We start from the raw sequence: 19,141 nt of genomic DNA, 5'->3' as shown, positions 1-19,141 counted from the left end.
GCAATTAGGGATGGGCAATAAATGCTGGCCTTGCCAGCAATGCTCACATCCCATGAAAAATCACTATTGAATTTGCTTCCACCACCCTTTCAGGCAGTGCATTCCAGATTCCAGCGAAGGGAAAGGAATAAAAGAGCAGGGATGGAAGAAGCAATTGGTGATGAAGTTAAATGGGTGGCTGTACCAAAGTTGGGTGATGAAGAAGAACAACAGGGTGGATGAGCAAACTGACCGTGGCACCATGGTACAGGAAGCCATTCAAGCGGGGGCAGTTAGTAGGAATGTAGTGGTAGTAGGGGACAGTATAGTCAAGAGGATAGACACAGTTCTCTACAGCCGAGTACGAGAGTCCAGAAAGTTGTGTTGCCTGCCCGGTGCCAGGGTTTGTGACATCTGCTCTGGGCTGGAGAGGAACTTGCAGTGGGAGGGGAAGGATCCAGTTGTTGTGGTCCACGTAGGTACCAATGACATAGGTAGGATGAGGGAAGAGGTTCTGCTTAGGGAGTATAAGCAGCTAGGAGCTAAATTAAAAAGGAGAACCTCAAAGGTAATAATCTGGCACCAGTACTGGGGAAAGTGGGAGCTGTACTGTTGGGACGGGCCTCACCTGAACTGTGCTGGGGCCAGTGTTCTGGCGAATCGTATAACTAGGGTGGTAGCGAAGGCTTTAAACTAAATAATATATTTTTTTTATTCGTTCAAGGGATATGGGCATCGCTGGCGAGGCCAGCATTTATTGCCCATCCCTAATTGCCCTTGAGAAGGTGGTGGTGAGCCGCCTTCTTGGACCATAGTGCTGTTAGGTAGGGAGTTCCAGGATTTTGACCCAGCGATGATGAAGGAACGGCGGTATATTTCCAAGTCGGGATGGTGTGTGACTTGGAGGGGAACGTGCAGGTGGTGCTGTTCCCATGTGCCTGCTGCCCTTGTCCTTCTAGGTGGTAGAGGTCGCGGGTTTGGGAGGTGTTGTCGAAGAAGCCTTGGCGAGTTGCTGCAGTGCATCCTGTGGATGGTACATACTGCAGCCACTGTGCGCCGGTGGTGAAGGAAATGAATGTTTAGGGTGGTGGATGGGATGCCAATCAAGTGGGCTGCTTTGTCCTGGGTGGTGTCGAGCTTCTTGAGTGTTGTTGGAGCTGCACTCATCCAGGCGTCGAGAGTATTCCATCACACTCCTGACTTGTGCCTTGTAGGTCGTGGAAAGGCTTTGAGGAGTCAGGAGGTGAGTCACTCGCCGCAGAATACCCAGCCTCTGACCTGCTCTTGTAGCCACAGTATTTATATGGCTGGTCCAGTTAAGTTTCTGGTCAATGGTGACCCCCCAGGATGTTGATGGTGGGGGATTCGGCGATGGTAATGCCGTTGAATGTCAAGGGGAGGTGGTTAGACCCTCTCTTGTTGGAGATGGTCATTGCCTGGCACTTATCTGGTGCGAATGTTACTTGCCACTTATCAGCCCAAGCCTGGATGTTGTCCTGGTCTTGCTGCATGTGGGCACGGACTGCTTCATTATCTGAGGGGTTGCGAATGGAACTGAACACTGTGCAATCATCAGCGAACATCCCCATTTCTGACCTTATGATGGAGGGAAGGTCATTGATGAAGCTGCTGAAGATGGTTGGGCCCAGGACACCGCCCTGAGGAACTCCTGCAGCAATGTTCTGGGGCTGAGATGATTGGCCTCCAACAACCACTACCATCTTCCTTTGTGCTGGGTATGACTTCAGCCACTGGAGAGTTTTCCCCCTGATTCCCATTGACTTCAATTTTTCTCGGGCTCCTTGTTGCCACACTTGATCAAATGCTGCCTTAATGTCAATGGCAGTCACTCTCACCTCACCTCTGGAATTCAGCTCTTTTGTCCATATTTGGACCAAGGCTGTAATGAGGTCTGGAGCCGAGTGGTCCTGGCGGAACCCAAACTGAGCATCGGTGAGCAGGTTATTGGTGAGTAAGTGCCGCTTGATAGCACTGTCGACGACACCTTCCATCACTTTGCTGATGATTGAGTGGACTGATGGGGCGGTAATTGGCCAGATTGGATTTGTCCTTTTTGTGGACAGAACATACCTGGGCAATTTTCCACATTGTCAGGTAGATGCCAGTGTTGTAGCTGTACTGGAACAGTTTGGCTAGAGGTGTGGCTAGTTCTGGAGCACAAGTCTTCAGCACTACAGCCGGAATGTTGCCGGGGCCCACAGCCCTAAATAATGGGGGCGAGGGATCAAGTAAGGGAAGATGTGATAAATTAAAGAAAGAAGACAAGGCAAGAAAGCAAGGTAGCAATAAGGGAAATGATAATCAGAGAGTGGCAGGAAGGGACAGAGCAGCAAACTTAAGATTAGCGCCAGCAGATAAGACTAAAGGTTGCAAAAAGAGTAAAACGGCAGCACTGAAGGCTTTGTATCTGAATGCGCGTAGCATTGGTAACAAAATGGATGAAGTGACAGCTCAAATAGAAATAAATATGTATGATCTGATAGCCATTACAGAGATATGGCTGCAAGATGACAAAGGCTGGAAACTGAACATTCATGGGTACTTAACATTTCGGAAGGACAGGAAGCTCGGAAAAGGTGGAGGGGCAGCTCTGTTAACTAAGAATGACATGAGTATAATAGAAAGAAATGACCTTAGTTCTAAAGACCAAGATGTAGAATCAGTTTGGGTAGAGATAAGAAATAATAAAGGCAAGAAGTCACTTGTGGCCCCCTAAGTTTATAGGCCCCCAAACAGTAACCACACTGTAGGACAGGGTATACAGGAAGAAATAATGGGGGGTTGTGAGAAAGGAACAGCGATAATCTTGGGTGATTTTAATCTACTTGTAGATTGGAAGAATCTGATTTGCAAAGGTAGCCTGGAAGATGAGTTCATTGAGTGCTTTCGGGACAGTTTCTTAGAGCAGCACATTCTAGAGCCAACCAAAGATCTATGTACCTGTACCCCTAGTTCCCTTTGGACATCCACTGTTTTTAACTTTTTACCATTTGGAAACTACCCTGTTCTATCCTTTTTTGATCCAAAATGGGTGACCTCACATTTGTCTACATTGAATTCCATTTGCCACAGTTTTGCCCATTCACCTAATCTATCAATATCGCTTTGTAATTTTATGTTTTCATCTACACTGCGTACAATTCCACCAATCTTTGTGTCATCGGCAAACTTAGATATGAGACTTTCTATGTCTTCATCTAAGTCATTAATAAATATTGTGAATAATTGAGGCCCCAAGACAGATCCCTGCAGGACTGTCACTGGGAAGTCGCAGACATCTGCAGCCTCCTTCATGTGGAGCTGCTCCGGGCTGGCCCGAACAGCATCTCCTTACTTGTCGCTGTCAAAGTCACCACTGCCCTCAACTTCTTCGCCTCTGGACCATTCCGGGTGCCACCAGGGACATCGCCGAGGTCTCTCAGTCGTCTGCACACAAGTGCATAAGGCAGGTCACCGACGGCATGTTTCGCAGGTCCTCACAAAACGTCAACTTCCCCGTGGACAACCTCAGCCAGACAGAGAGGGCAGTGGGATTCCACGCTGTGGTTGGCTTCCCACGGGTGCAGGGTGTAATCAATTGCAACCATAAAGCAATACGAGCACCCCCACACGAGCCAGGACTGTTCAACAGGAACGGCTACCACGCCATCAACACTCAGCTTATCCGTGACCACCGCAAGAGATTCCTTTACGTGTGCGCCAGATACCCTGCCAGCTGCCACGATTCCTTCATCCTCCGGGAGTCAAACACCCCGCCCCTCTTCCACGCACCGAACACCCACAAGGGCTGGCTCCTCGGGAGAAGGGAAACCCCTCTGAGGAACCCCACCACCAAGCAACAGCGTCGATATAACGACAGCCACATTGCTACTAGGTCTACAATTGATCATGCTATAGGGCTGCTCAAGATGTGCTTCAGGTGCCTTGATCATTCTGGAGGAGTTCTTCAATACGCACGAGACAGAGTGGGACGCATTATAGTCGTGTGTTGTGTCCTGCACAACATGGCACAACAGAGAGGGGTGCCACTTGAGGAGGCCCCTTCCACATCTGCCCCCACATTGAGGAGGAGGAAGAGGAGGAGGAGGAGCAACCCATGGGCAGAACAGCGGCTCACCTGGCTGCTTGTGAGGCCAGGAAGTCACTGATACGTGAATGGTTCTCCTAACATCAGACAGTGTGAAGAGTCCAGTCTTCACCACCTGGAATGAGCAGCGGCCGTACCAGCACCCCCCCAACCCCCTGCACAGAACAGTCCTGCAACTACACATACACCCACTGTAGAGTGACCCAATGGGTGGCATCAAGTGTGGGCGTTCATAGTGAACCTCATGAAAGGGCCTTATTACACAAGCCAATCAAGAATGGCCAAGACATGGCAGTAGTGGTGACAATAATAATATTTAATGTGCGTTTAACAAAAAGCAAGTGGAAAGAAAAAACATGACCAACCATCAAACACCCTTGTGCATCCCCTTTGTGCTTAAAAAACCTTCGCCTTTCGCTTCCAACTACTTCTACGTGGTGCATCCCCATTGGCTGCAGCAAAGATAGTGGCAGGTTGCTCTTGTTCATGCCCTGACTGATTAGATGCTTTGGGCCTAAGCCCTCTGGGTTTCGGTACCCGTGAGGGCCCCTCCAAAGACAGCTCCAACTGCAACTGTGCAGGGGCAAACTCGGCCACCTGGAGAGGAGGCAGCATTGCGGATACTGGTTGAGAGAGGGGCAACGGGTGAGACGTGGGGGCGCTTTGAGTGGCGTCCCCACTTCCATGTCCCCTTTCGCCATCATCCCTCCCCTGGGCCAGGCCCACACCACTCCTACCACTCTGCTGGACGACAGTTTGGAGGACATGTGTGAAGCCTTGTAAGGCCAGTGCTAGAGTATCTGCCTGCCTGTTTAAGGCGACAGAATGTTGTTTAGCCAGAGTCCGAAGGGCCGTTGTCAGGGCCTGAATGGACTAATTTGTAAGCCGTGCTTGAACTCCATGGAGGCTAGCCTTCCCTAAGTTAGATAGATTCCTGATTAACAAGGGAGTCAATGTTTCTCCTCTGCTTTTTTGGTCCATCCCCTAATTGCATCTTCCTGTTATAAAACCAGAAAATGCTGGAAAAGCTCAGCAAGTGAGGCAGCATCTGTGGAGAAAGGAAATTCCTATTCTTGTGTCCCTCTCAATGCCCATTATTTTCTTCTGCACACTGTAATATCTGAATTTTTTTTCCAACAGCAGGAGTGCTATTTAAATTCAAGCTATTGTTTACCCGAAAAGCCTTATTTTTTAGCTGTATAGTACAAAACATTTTATAAGGACAATGACTATTACAGACAGTTGTGCTTTATTTCCACTTTCTTATTGAAAACATTAAAATTAGTGCAGCTGTGTGGGTAAGGGAAGTAAATTTCAGAAATTATTTTCAGCAAAAAATATTTCAGACAAAATTTCTATTGGTTCCTGTTGCAACTCCTCTCCCATGCTACCAAAACCCAGGAACCCCTCCTAATGCTGCTAAACACCATGATCACCTCCCCTCTCCCACTGCTGTTCAATGCCAGGTACCTGCCTCCAGCCTGGTACATGTTATGTACAATCTTGGCTTTAGAAAAGGTAAGAATTTGAGTATGTAGATAAATCAAGGCCACTGATTTAATTACAACAGAAAAATGGACAAAATCAGAGAATTCAAACCAGAAAATAGCAGGAAAAATCCCATAGCACAATGTAATAAAAACACAATTCCCCAATATGTTCTCTCAGCAGCTATGGCTCTGTGGCTGAAATGTGCATTCATAAAATCAGTCCTTATTTATTTAAGGAATAATGGGGAAATGTCTTTTCTGTTTTGCTTTGCTTATGTACTAGTGCATGAATCTCAGCTAGACAGTAAATTATTTTTCTAGGACTCAGACACAGTAATATCACAGAATCACAAAAACCACTAATCACAACTGCTAAGGGTAAAGCAGATTGGAACAACACCATTTGAAAAAAAAATAGAAAAAGTTTCTCATAACTTTGCAAAATTAGAAACTGCATTAATAAAAGATTATAAATTGCCTTTGGATATTCTAAGGTTTTTTTTTGGCACTTCTGGAGTTTTTTATGACTTAGATAAACAACATAATTGTAATCTTCAGAACCAGAATTCTCTAAACTCCTCCAAGGCTGTAGGAAGTGAGTACATTAATATGGCACAGAACATTATGTTCTTTCCACAACAGAAACAGGTTTTTTTAAAGCAAACACAGTACACGTTAGGAAAGAAAAGAAAGACCTTGTGTTCATAAAGCGCCTTTCACGAATTCAGAACATCCCAAAGCACTTCACTGTCAATTATGTACTTTTGAAGTGTAGTCACTGTTATGCAGGCAAATGTAGCAGCCAATTTGCACACAGCAAAGTCCCACAAACAGCAATGAGATAAATGACCAGATAATTTGTTTTAATTATGTTAGGATAAGTATTGGTCAGGACACCTCCTCTGCTCTTCTTCAAATCTTTTATGTTCACCTAAAAGAGCAGACGAGGCCTCGGTTTCATATCTCATCCAAAAGACAGCACCTCCAACAGTGCAGTACTCCCTCAGCACTGCACTGAAGTGCCAGCCTAGATTATGTGTTCAAATTTCTGGAATGGGGCTAGACCCAATGACCTTCTGACTTCAAGGCAAGAATGCTAGCACTAAGCCAAGGCTGACACTTGTCGCTTGCCAGACAAGTGCCAGGCAATGACCATGTCCAACAAGAGAGAGTTTAACCACCTCCCCTTGACATTCAACAGCATTACCATTGCCAAATCCCCCACCATCAACATCCTGGGGGTCACCATTGACCAGAAACATAACTGGACCAGCTACATAAATACTGTGGCTACAAGAGCAGGTCAGAGGCTGGGTATTCTGTGGCGAGTGACTCACCTCCTGACTCCCCAAAGCCTTTTCACCACCTACAAGGCACATTCCAGGAGTGTGATGGAATACTCTCCATGCCTGGATGAGTGCAGCTCCAACAATACTCAAGAAGCTTGACACCATCCAGGAGAAAGCAGCCCGCTTGATTGGCACCCCATCAACCACCCTAAACATTCACTCCCTTCACCACCGGCACACTGTGGCTGCAGTGTGTACCATCCACAGGATGCACTGCAGCAACTTGCCAAGGTTTCTTCGATATCACCTCCCAAACCCGCAACCTCTACCTCCTAGAACGATAAGGGCAGCAGGCATATGGGAACAATACCACCTGTACGTTCCCCTCCAAGTCACACACCATCCCGACTTGGAAATATATCGCCATTCCTTCATTGTCGCTGGGTCAAAATCCTGGAACTCCCTACCTAACAGCACTGTGGGAGAACCTTCACCACACGGACTGCAGCGGTTCAAGAAGGCGGCTCACCGCCACCTTCTCAAGGGCAATTAGGGATGGGCAATAAATGCTGGCTTTGCCAGCGACGCCCACATCCCATGAATGAATATAAAAAAACTTTTCTGATATTCTACAGAATCCTATTGTTCTATATTTCTGTTACCTATTTCTATTTTTCAGTTTTTACATTGTTTTATGGTTGTCTGCATATACTGTTTTACACAGTAGTCTTTACTAGAATAAAATGTATTTTGTGCAAAGATTTTGAAACTGGCTGTGTTCCAATATTTAGTGTTGATATGCACAGCAATTATTTTATCCAATTTGGGTGAATGTGCTCTACTTTTGTGTACATTTCTGCGATTTGATAATATTACACACATTTCGATTTTTTGCTGATCTGTCATTTGAGAAGAGATTGTTAATTAATCCCACAAAGCACTGGAGCTTTTTAAAGGATTTCAGAAGACCTGTGTCAGTGGGTGATAGACTAATCCTGGGGCTAGTTACTGGCCTAAGTCACATTAAAGTTTAATGTACATTTGTTTATGCATTAAGTGCAAACTACTATCTTAATCCAAAACAAGTAATTTAGACGTTAATTTCCTCTTTGTTAGAAAATTGAGCTGGGCTAAACGTATGACCTGTAGAATCTCCAGAAGATGTGTATAGTTTGTGTTTGTGCTGATGTATCATCTACCACATGTCCTACAACAGTGATGGATGTTTGGAATAAAATGAGTCTTGACACTTGTACTCCTACTCTATTATCCCTCAGGGTGCTGAAGCACTTGCTGCTCCTATGGAAAACCACCCTACTGAGTGTCTATGGCAAGAATGAATCAGTAACAAACCGCAAAGTACCAATCTAATGATTATAAATACATTTCAAGAATGACATAAGCCTGGAAATTCTAATGGCGCTGTTGCACCATTGGAAGTGCACTGAGGCAGAACGCTTGGTCACCACTTTTTGCCACCATGACCCCATTCCAAATCCTGGGGACAAGGTCATTTAAACATGAGATGCCAGTAGCAGTGCTGCAGGGATACCCACCCCGCCTATGCATCTGGACCTCAGAGCAGCACCTTGCCTCTCTGACAGGACTGAAAGAGGCCACTGTGGCCGAAGCCCTTGGTGTCTCAGCCTTCATTTCGAATGGTGGGCCCTTATTTGAATGGCAATTAATTGTTATTTAAATTATTTTTAGTGGGGCCAAGATTGCAGTCCACAATGGCTTCCTGGCATTCCAGAACGGGAGAATAAGGAGAGACAATTTGAACCGAAATTTGTGACTGCGAGGGTAAGAAACTACTTATTGAAATCACTAGTCCATTGAGTAAAATAACAACTATTGCTGCAAGAATAATCTGAAGAAAGGTGAAATAAATTTGAACCATGTTGGTTCATCTTGATAACAAGTGAAATAATTCAGAGCAGTAAAGGAATACTTCACACCGAAAGGTAAAAATCAGATAACTAGATCAGATGGTACTGCAGATCTATAAAAGATGTTATTTGTGTTGTTTATATTGATCCTAAGCAGTGTGCCACAGTGGTAAAAAAATATTTTATTCAGTGATGAAAGACAATCTAAAGCTGGGCTCTGTGCCACTGGATGACTGTTTTGACACTTTTTGTTTGATACTACTGTCAAGAAGTACCTTCCAACAGGTATTAAACTTATGCACGAGAGGCTTACAATTTCATTCTCTTGGACAACAGGTCAACTACTTTGTAATTTCTGGGGGAAAAGAATCAGCTGGACTAAAATCTGACTTGGCAATAGGAAGCAGAAGATAATAACAAATGAAAAAAAAGCTCTGGAATGCAGAGTTTGTTTGTGGACCACTGCTGTTTTCATTAGTCATACAAGATTGACGTACGCTACTACTGTTAATATTAGAGTTGTGGAATAAGCTACCAGGGAAGGACATTGAAGCAGAGAGTATAAGTGGGTCAAAAGATAAACATGTTGGTCTTAGAAATATTTTGGTGTTGGGCACCTCTGGTATACTCCCCAAAATAAAGTGAGGTGAACCTTGCACCTTCAACAACTTCAGGACCTAAATTTTCATGGCTCCTGAGAGCTGCCATTGGAGGTAGTGCAAAACATAAGCCTTCATCTTATTAATCCAGGAAAAACAAAAATGAGGATTGTGGGTCTCTGCTCGATTACTGATGTTCTCTTAATGCAGAATATGAAAAAGTCTTAAGATATATTTTTGTAAAGAGAAAGGATTGAGGAATATATTGAGAAGGTGAGTAGGTAGAGTTGATCTATCAAACAGCGATGGGCTTTTTGGGATTCTCATTTTAATAATTTCCATACACCTGCTGGCTAATATTTAAAGAACGTGTGCGGGAATTACAACAATTATTCATTCCTGTCTGGCACAAAAATAAAACAGGAAAGGTGGCTCAACCGTGGCTTACAAAAGAAATTAGGGATAGTATTAGATCCAAAGAGGAGACATATAAAATTGGCAGAAAAAGCGGCAAGTATGAGGATTGGGAGCAGTTCAGAATTCAGCAAAGGAGGACAAAGAGATTGATTAAGAGGGGGAAAAATAGAGTATGAGAGTAAACTAGCAGGGAACATAAAAACTGACTGTAAAAGCTTCTATAAATATGTCAAGAGAAAAAGATTAGTGAAGACAAATGTAGGTCCCTTACAGTCAGAAATGGATGAAATTATAATGGGGAATAAAGAAATGGCAGAACAATTAATCACATACTTTGATGCTGTCTTCACAAAGGAGGACACAAATAACCTGCCAGAAATATTAGGGAACCAAGGGTCTAGTGAGAGGGAGGAACTGAAGGAAACCAGTATTAGTAAAAAAAAATAGTGCTGGGAAGTTAATGGGGCAAAAGGCTGACAAATCCCCAGGGCCTGATAATCGACATCCCAGAATACTAAAGGAAGTGGCCCTGGAAATAGTGGATGCATTGGTGGTCATCTTCCAAAACTCTATAGGCTCTGGAACAGTTCCTACAGATTGGAGGGTGGCAAATGTAACCCCACTATTTAAAAAAGGAGGGAGAGAAAAAACAGGGAATTAAAGACCAGTTAGCCTAACATAAGTAGTGGGGAAAATGCTACAGTCTATTATAAAAGATGTGATAACAGAACACTTGGAGGGCATTAATGGGATTGGACAAAGTCAGCATGGATTTATGAAAGGGAAATCATGCTTAACAAATCTACTGGAGTTTTTTGAGGATGTAACTAGTAGAATAGATAGGGGAGAACCAGTGGATGTGGTGTACTTGGATTTTCAGAAGGCTTTTGATAAGGTCCCACACAAGAGGTTAGTGTGCAAAATTGAAGCACATGGGATTGGGAGGAATATACTGGCATGGATTGAGAATTGGTTAACAGACAGGAAACAGAGAATAGGAATAAACGGGTCTTTTTCCGGGTGGCAAGCAGTGACTAGTGGGGTACCGCAGGGGTCAGTGCTTGGGCCCCAGCTAGTCACAATATATATCAATGATTTGGATGAGGGAACTAAACATAACATTTCCAAGTTTGCAGACAACACAAAGCTGGGGTGGAATGTGAGCTGTGATGAGGAGGCAAAGAGGCTCCAATGTGATTTAGACAAGTTGGGTGAGTGGGCAAGAACACAGCAGATGCAGTATAACGTGGATAAATGTGAGGTTATCCACTTTGGTTGTAAAATCAGAAAGGCAGATTATTATCTGAATGGTGATAGATTGGGAAAAGGGGAGGTTCAACGAGACCTGGGTGTCCTTGCACATCAGTTGCTGAAAGCGAGCATTCAAGTGCAGCAAGCAGTTAGGAAGACGAATGGTATGTTGGCCTTCATTGCAAGAGGATTTGAGTACAGGAGCAGGGATGTCTTACTGCAGTTATACAGGGCCTTGGTGAGACCACATCTGGAGTATTGTGTGCAGTTTTATCTGAGGATGTCCTTGCCATGGAGGGAGTGCAACAAAGGTTTACCAGACTGATTCCTGGGATGGCAGGACTGACGTATGAGGAGAGATTGGGTCGACTATGCCTATATTCACTAGAGTTTAGAAGAATGAGAGGTGATCTCATTGAAACATATAAAATTCTAACAGGACTAGACAGACTAGATGCAGGGAGGATGTTCCCGATGGCAGGGGAGTCCAGAACCAGGGGTCACAGTCTCAGGATACGGGGTATGCCATTTAGAACCGAGATGAGGTGAAATTTCTTCACTCAGAGGGTGGTGAACCTGTGGAATTCTCTACCACAGAAGGCAGTGGAGGTCATTAGATGTATTCAAGAAGGAGATAGATATATTTCTTAATGCTAAAGGGATCAAGGGATATGGGGAAAAAGCAGGAACAGGGTACTGAGTTAGACGATCAGCCATGATCATTTTGAATGGCCTACTTTTGCTTCTATTTTCTATGTTTCTATGTGTGAATGCACAGCTGGTACCCTGGGTTCACAGGGTGGGATATTTAGGAAGTCAGCTGCTCTTAAAGGGCTGCAGCATGTAATTAAAATTGAGCTGAGCATTTTAAAATTTAAAGTTTTCTTGACGGCGCTATAGACTGTTTCTTTTGAGGATGCAGATCTGGAGATGTTGCTGTTCCAATAAATACATTAACTATTACAAAGCAGTGTTGTACTTTATAGAGGTGAGGGGTAACCTCCAATCATGGACCTAGTTAAAATGCCTGGATGGAGGTAGCAGAGTGAATCAATGCAGTCTCCCACATCCATAGGTCATGAGAGCAGATGTGCAAGAAATTTTCTGGAGTCAAGAAGATTGTCAAGGTAAGAGTACCCACACATTGCCTACTTTTAGTATGTGGTCTTACGATAAATGCCAACAAGAGTTCACTCTCACCTGGGTGCTACTTCTCCAAGGCAGTAGGTAAAGCGGTCAGGCAGACTTTGAGTTGCCAAGGCACATGCATGGTCATGTTGCTGCAGGACTCACTGTCGTTGGCACAGAAATATGCTTGGGTATGCAATAAGGCTGATATTGGGAAATCTTACGTTCGCTGCTCCCTTACTTTAGCACTGGGACCAGGAAATTACTTCTTGCATTTCAAATTCAGTCAGTGGAATAATTTGCTGCTGGTGCTGGAATCAAGTAGGCAATTTAATCATCCATAGGAATAAAAATGATTTCATATATTTAATATTAGTTTTTTTTAATAATATTCAAATGTACCATAAGGCCAGAAAATGTTGTAGACCAAATCATGAGATGATTAATTCAGATTTAAAAAATGGTAAATTGGAAGCGGCCGGGAGATATGCTCAATAACAGGAGGATATTTTAGTTCTCATTAATCAGTCTATTAATTGAAGTGTCTGATTGAACAGATTATTTTGTGTTGCACTGGGCTATGTCCACAATCTATTCCTACAGCAAGGAAGATGGAATCACAAGATTAACTCAATCCAAATGAGGGTGGACACTTTAGGGTATCAGGTGCATAGGTTACCTTAACAACAAAATTACATTTCTTATTCAGTCTTACACAATCCTACCGATTTTATTGAATAAATAGTCTTTTGATATTACTAATGAACTATGGCTGAACTGTTTTCTGTTAGGCAGGTATGAATGGATGCCTATTTTGTTGTTAAATTATAATTATATCATTGTACTACAGATGGCCATGATCGTGTAGTAAAATTAGTCTTTATTTTTATAATGTAAAAGAGCAAAATTGCAAGTCTCTCACCGCAACCAAAGGGGGAGAAAAGCCATATAAATCGAATAGGAAATTGGATGAGAAATTATTCCTGTTTGAACCTCTTAATAAAACAGGACTGGATTAAGAAATGATATTCTACAATTCTGCATACATACTGTATAAAGTAATGACAGACTGGCATGAGATTACAAAAGCTGACTCTTACCTGTAATAGATTGCCCTGACCCTGAGGGTGTAAACTACTGCACAAATAAGCACATCTATAAGAACATAAAAAATAGGAGCAGGAGTAGGCCATACGGCCCCTCGAGCCTGCTCCACCATTCAATAAGATCATGGCTGATCTTCAACCTCAACTCCACTTTCCTGCCCGATCCCCATATCCCTTGATTCCCCTAGAGTCCAAAAATCTATCCATATCAGCCTTGAATATACTCAATGACTCAGCATTCACAGCCCTCTGGGATAGAGAATTCCAAAGATTCACAACCTTCTGAGTGAAGAAATTCCTCCTCATCTCAGTCTTGAATAGCCGACCCCTTATCCAGTGACTATGCCCCCTAGTTCTAGGCTCTCTAGCCAGGGGAAACAGCCTCTCGGCATCTATCCTGTCAAGCCCCCTCAGAATCTTATATGTTTCAATGAGATCACCTCTCATTCGTCAATACTTGAGAGAGTATAGGCCCATTCTACTCAACCTCTCTTCATAGGACAACCCTCTCATCCCAGGAATTAATCTAGTGAACCTTCATTGCACCGTCTCAAAGGCAAATATATCTTTCCTTAGATAAGGAGACCAAAACTGAATGCAGTACTCCAGGTGAGGCTTCACTAAAGCCCTGTACAACTGTAGTAAGACTTCCTTACTGTTATACTCCAACCCCCTTCCAATAATGGCCAACATGCCATTTGCTTTCCTAAATGCCTGCTGTACCTGCATACTAACTTTTTGTGTTTCTTGTACGAGGACTCTCAAGTCTCTCTGAACACCAACATTTTTTTTAAATTCGTTCATGAGATATGGGCGTCGCTGGCGAGGCCAGCATTTATTGCCCATTCCTAATTGCCCTTGAGAAGTTGGTGGTGAGCCACCTTCTTGAACCGTTGCAGTCTATTTAATAGGTTCTCAACATTTAGAAGATATCCTGATTTTCTATTCTTCCTACCAAAATGAATAATCTCACATTTCCCTACATTATACTCCCTCTGCCACCTTCTTGCCCACTCACTTAACCTGTCTATATCCTGTTGCAGACACTCATTGTCCTCCTCACAGCTTACTTTCCCACCTAGCTTTGTAACATCAGCAAACTTGGATACATTACACTCGGTCCCTTCATCTAAGCCATTAATATAGATTGTAAATAGCTGAGACCCAAGCACCAATCCTTGCGGCACGCCACTAGTTACAGCCTGCCAACCTGAGAATTACCCGTTTATCCCTACTCTCTGTTTTCTGTCCTTTAACCAATCCTCAATCCATGCTAACATATTACCCCCCAACCCCATGAGCCCTTATCTTGTGTAACAGCCTTTTATGTGACCCTTATCGAATGCCTTTTTAAAATCCAAATATACTACATTCACCGTTTCCCCTTTATATACCCTGCTAGTTAGCCTCAAAAAACTCTAATAACACGATTTCCCTTTCATAATACCATGTTGACTCTGCCTAATCATAATATGATTGTCTAAGTGCCCTGTTACCACTTCCTTAATAATGGATTCCAGCATTTTTTCGACGACAAATGTCAGGCTAACTCGCCTGTAGTTCCCTGTTTTCTCTCTCCCTCCCTTCTTGAATAGCGGGGTAACATTTGCTACCTTCCAGTCCACTGTGAATGTTCCAGAATCTAGAGAATTTTGGAAGATCATAACCAATGCATCCACTATCTCTGCAGCCACCTCTTTTAGAACCCTAGGTCGTAGGCCATCAGGTCCAGGGGATTTGTCGGCTTTTAGTCCCATTAGTTTGTCCAGTACTTTTTCTCTAGTGATATTTTAAGTTCCTCACTCTCATTTATCCCTTGGTTCCCCACTATTTATGTAATGCTTTTTGTGTCTTCAACTGAGAATATAAATACAAAATATTTGTTTAACGCATCTGCCATTTCCTGATTCCACATTATAATTTCTCCTGAATCAGCCTGTAAGGGACCAACGTTTACTTTTGCTACTCTTCCTTTTTACATACTTGTAGAAGCTCCTAGAATCCGTTTTTATATTTCTTGCTGGTTTACTTTCATATTCTATTTTTTCCCTTTTTATCAATTTTTTGGTCGTCCTTTGTTGGTTTCTAAAACTCTTCCAATTCCTAGGCTTATTACTCCTCTTGGCAACATTATAGGCCTCTTCTTTCAATCCAATACTCTCCTTAACCTCTTTAGTTAGCCACGGGTGGATCACTTTTCCTGTGGAGTTTTTATTTCTCAATGTTGAGAATATTGAAATATTTCTTTAAATGTTTGCCACTGCTTTTCAACTGTCAAACTCGTTAATTTAATTTCCCAATCGACCTTTGACAACTTGCCTCTCATACCTATGTAATTGGCTTTATTTAAGTTTAAGACTCTAGTTTCTGACTGAAATACGTTACTTTCAAATTCAATGTGAAATTCTATCATATTATTATCACTCTTCCCCAGAGGTTCTTTTACTGTGAGATTACTAATTAACCCTACCTCATTACATAATACAAGATCTAAAATAGCCTGTTCCCTGTTTGGTTCCATGACGTATTGCTCTAGGAAACCATCTCAAATACATTCCATGAACTTGTCCTCCAATCTACCTTTAACAATTTGATTTGCCCAGTCTGTATGCAGATTAAAGTCCCCCATGATGACTGCATTTCCTCTGTTACAAGCTGCCATGACTTCATTTTTTAAAATTCATTCACGAGATGTGGGCGTCGCTGGCGAGGCCGGCATTTATTGCCCATCCCTAATTGCCCTTGAGAAGGTGGTGGTGAGCCGCCTTCTTGAACCGCTGCAGTCCGTGTGGTGACGGTTCTCCCACAGTGCTGTTAGGAAGGGAGTTCCAGGATTTTGACCCAGCGACAATGAAGGAACGGCGATATATTTCCAAGTCGGGATGGTGTGTGACTTGGAGGGGAACGTGCAGGTGGTGTTGTTCCCATGTGCCTGCTGCTCTTGTCCTTCTAGGTGGTAGAGGTCGCGGGTTTGGGAGGTGCTGTCGAAGAAGCCTTGGCGAGTTGCTGCAGTGCATCCTGTGGATGGTACAAACTGCAGCCACAGTGTGCCGGTGGTGAAGGGAGTGAATGTTTAGGGTGGTGGATGGGGTGCCAATCAAGCGGGCTGCTTTATCTTGGATGGTGTCGAGCTTCTTGAGTGTTGTTGGAACTGCACTCATCCAGGCAAGTGGAGAGTATTCCATCACACTCCTGACTTGTGCCTTGTAGATGGTGGAAAGGCTTTGGGGAGTCAGGAGGTGAGTCACTCGCCGCAGAATACCCAGCCTCTGACCTGCTCTCGTAGCCACAGTATTTATGTGGCTGGTCCAGTTAAGTTTCTGGTCAATGGTGAACCCCAGGATGTTGATGGTGGGGGATTCGGCGATGGTAATGCCGTTGAATGTCAAGGGGCGGTGGTTAGGCTCTCTCTTGTTGGAGATGGCCATTGCCTGGCACTTATCTGGCGCGAATGTTACTTGCCACTTATCAGCCCAAGCCTGGATGTTGTCCAAGTTTTGATGCATGCGGGCTCGGACTGCTTCATTATTTGAGGGGTTGCGAATGGAACTGAACACTGTGCAGTCATCAGCGAACATCCCCATTTCTGACCTTATGATGGAGGGAAGGTCATTGATGAAGCAGCTGAAGATGGTTGGGCCTAGGACACTGCCCTGAGGAACTCCTGCAGCAATGTCCTGGGGCTGAGATGATTGGCCTCCAACAACCACTACCATCTTCCTTTGTGCTAGGTATGACTCCAGCCACTGGAGAGCTTTCCCCCTGATTCCCATTGACTTCAATTTTACAAGGGCTCCTTAGTGCCACACTCGGTCAAACGCTGCCATGATGTCAAGGGCAGTCACTCTCACCTCACCTCTGGAATTCAGCACTTTTGTCCATGGTTGGACCAAGGCTGTAATGAGGTCTGGAGCCGAGTGATCCTTGCGGAATCCAAACTGAGCATCGGTGAGCAGGTTATTGGTAAGTAAGTGCCGCTTGATAGCACTGTCGACGACACCTTCCATCACTTTGCTGATGATTGAGAGTAGACTGATAGGGCGGTAATTGGCCGGATTGGATTTGTCCTGCTTTTTGTGGACAGGACATACCTCGGCAATTTTCCACATTGTCGGTTGATGCCAGTGTTGTAGCTGTACTGGAACAGCTTGGCTAGAGGCGCAGCTAGTTCTGGAGCACAAGTCTTCAGCACTACAACCGGGATGTTGTCAGGGCCCATTGCCTTTGCTGTATCCAGTGCACTCAGCCGTTTCTTGATATCACGTGAAGTGAATCGAATTGGCCGAAGACTGGCTTCTGTGATGGTGGGGATATCGGGAGGAGGCCGAGATGGATCATCCACTCGGCACTTCTGGCTGAAGATAGTTGCAAATGCTTCAGCCTTGTCTTTTGCACTCACGTGCTGGACTCCGCCATCATTGAGGATGGGGATGTTTGCAGAGCCTCCTCCTCCCGTTAGTTGTTTAATTGTCCACCACCATTCACGACTGGATGTGGCAGGACTGCAGAGCTTTGATCTGATCCGTTGGTTGTGGAATCGCTTAGCTCTGTCTATAGCATGTTGCTTCCGCTGTTTAGCATGCATGTAGTCCTGAGTTGTAGCTTCACCAGGTTGGCACCTCATTTTTAGGTACTCCTGGTGCTGCTCCTGGCATGCTCTTCTACACTCCTCATTGAACCAGGGTTGATCCCCTGGTTTGTTGGTAATGGTAGAGTGAGGAATATGCCGGGCCATGAGGTTACAGATTGTGTTGGAATACAATTCTGCTGCTGCTGATGGCCCACAGCGCCTCATGGATGCCCAATTTTGAGCTGCTAGATCTGTTCTGAATCTATCCCATTTAGCACGGTGGTAGTGCCACACAACACGTTGGATGGTGTCCTCAGTGCGAAGACGGGACTTCATCTCCACGAGGACTGTGCGGTGGTCACTCTTACCAATACTGTCATGGACAGATGCATTTGCGACAGGTGGATTGGTGAGGACGAGGTCAAGGTCAAGTAAGTTTTTCCCTCGTGTTGGTTCGCTCACCACCTGCCACAGGCCCAATCTAGCAGCTATGTCCTTCAGGACTCGGCCAGCTCGGTCAGTAGTGGTGCTACCGAGCCACTCTTGGTGATGGACATTGAAGTCCCCCACCCAGAGTACATTTTGTGCCCTTGCTACACTCAGTGCTTCCTCCAAGTGGTGCTCAACATGGAGGAGGACTGATTCATCAGCTGAGGGAGGGCGGTAGGTGGTAATCAGTAGGAGGCTTCCTTGCCCATGTTTGACCTGATGCCATGAGATTTCATGGGGTCCAGAGCCAATGTTGAGGACTCCCAGGGCCACTCCCTCCTGACTGTATATCACTGTACCGCCACCTCTGGTGGGTCTGTCCTGCCGGTGGGACAGGACATACCCAGGGATACCCAAGACACTATGTTGTCAATGTGCCCTCCTTTAAATACCGTGTTGAGAGAATAGGGGTGATTTCGCGCTCTTGTACACTCAGTGGGGGGTCTTTTTTGAATGGATCATCGTTCAGGACATCAGGCTGCAGTGTTGCAGCCCGATCTCCATCCCATACTCTTAAAAATGTCACTCCTGCTGGGGCTGAGGGATCATGGGATCAACCATTATATAATCATCGCCATAACAATGTGGAAACCATTGTATAACTTTCCTGTTTGCAAAAAAATTAAATGTTTATGCCTTGACTATTGTTAATGTTTGTCAGTTTTTCTGTTTCAATTTATAATCTGTTTGCAATCACTGGCTTCTTGAAATAAATGTTTTTATATTAAAAAAACTCAAAATAAAACAGAAAATGTCGGAAATACATAGCATGTTGATCAGCATCTGAAAGAGAAAGATTGGTTAATGTTTCACATGTTACATTTCA

At 44.3% G+C, this 19,141-nt stretch overlaps 1 protein-coding gene across 1 annotated transcript in view; it reads right to left on the bottom strand.

The window, feature by feature from the left end:
- LOC137314470 (putative Polycomb group protein ASXL3) overlaps window positions 1-19,141 on the bottom strand; it is a 247,221-nt gene that overhangs the window by 64,556 nt on the left and 163,524 nt on the right. The gene's annotated exons all lie outside the window — the stretch shown is intronic.

Source organism: Heptranchias perlo, chromosome 3, assembly GCF_035084215.1.
Source record: "Heptranchias perlo isolate sHepPer1 chromosome 3, sHepPer1.hap1, whole genome shotgun sequence".
In the NCBI taxonomy this organism is placed as follows: Eukaryota; Metazoa; Chordata; class Chondrichthyes; order Hexanchiformes; family Hexanchidae; genus Heptranchias; species Heptranchias perlo.
Note: the sequence above shows the minus strand (reverse complement) of the source record. Positions and strands in the feature narration are given on the sequence as shown.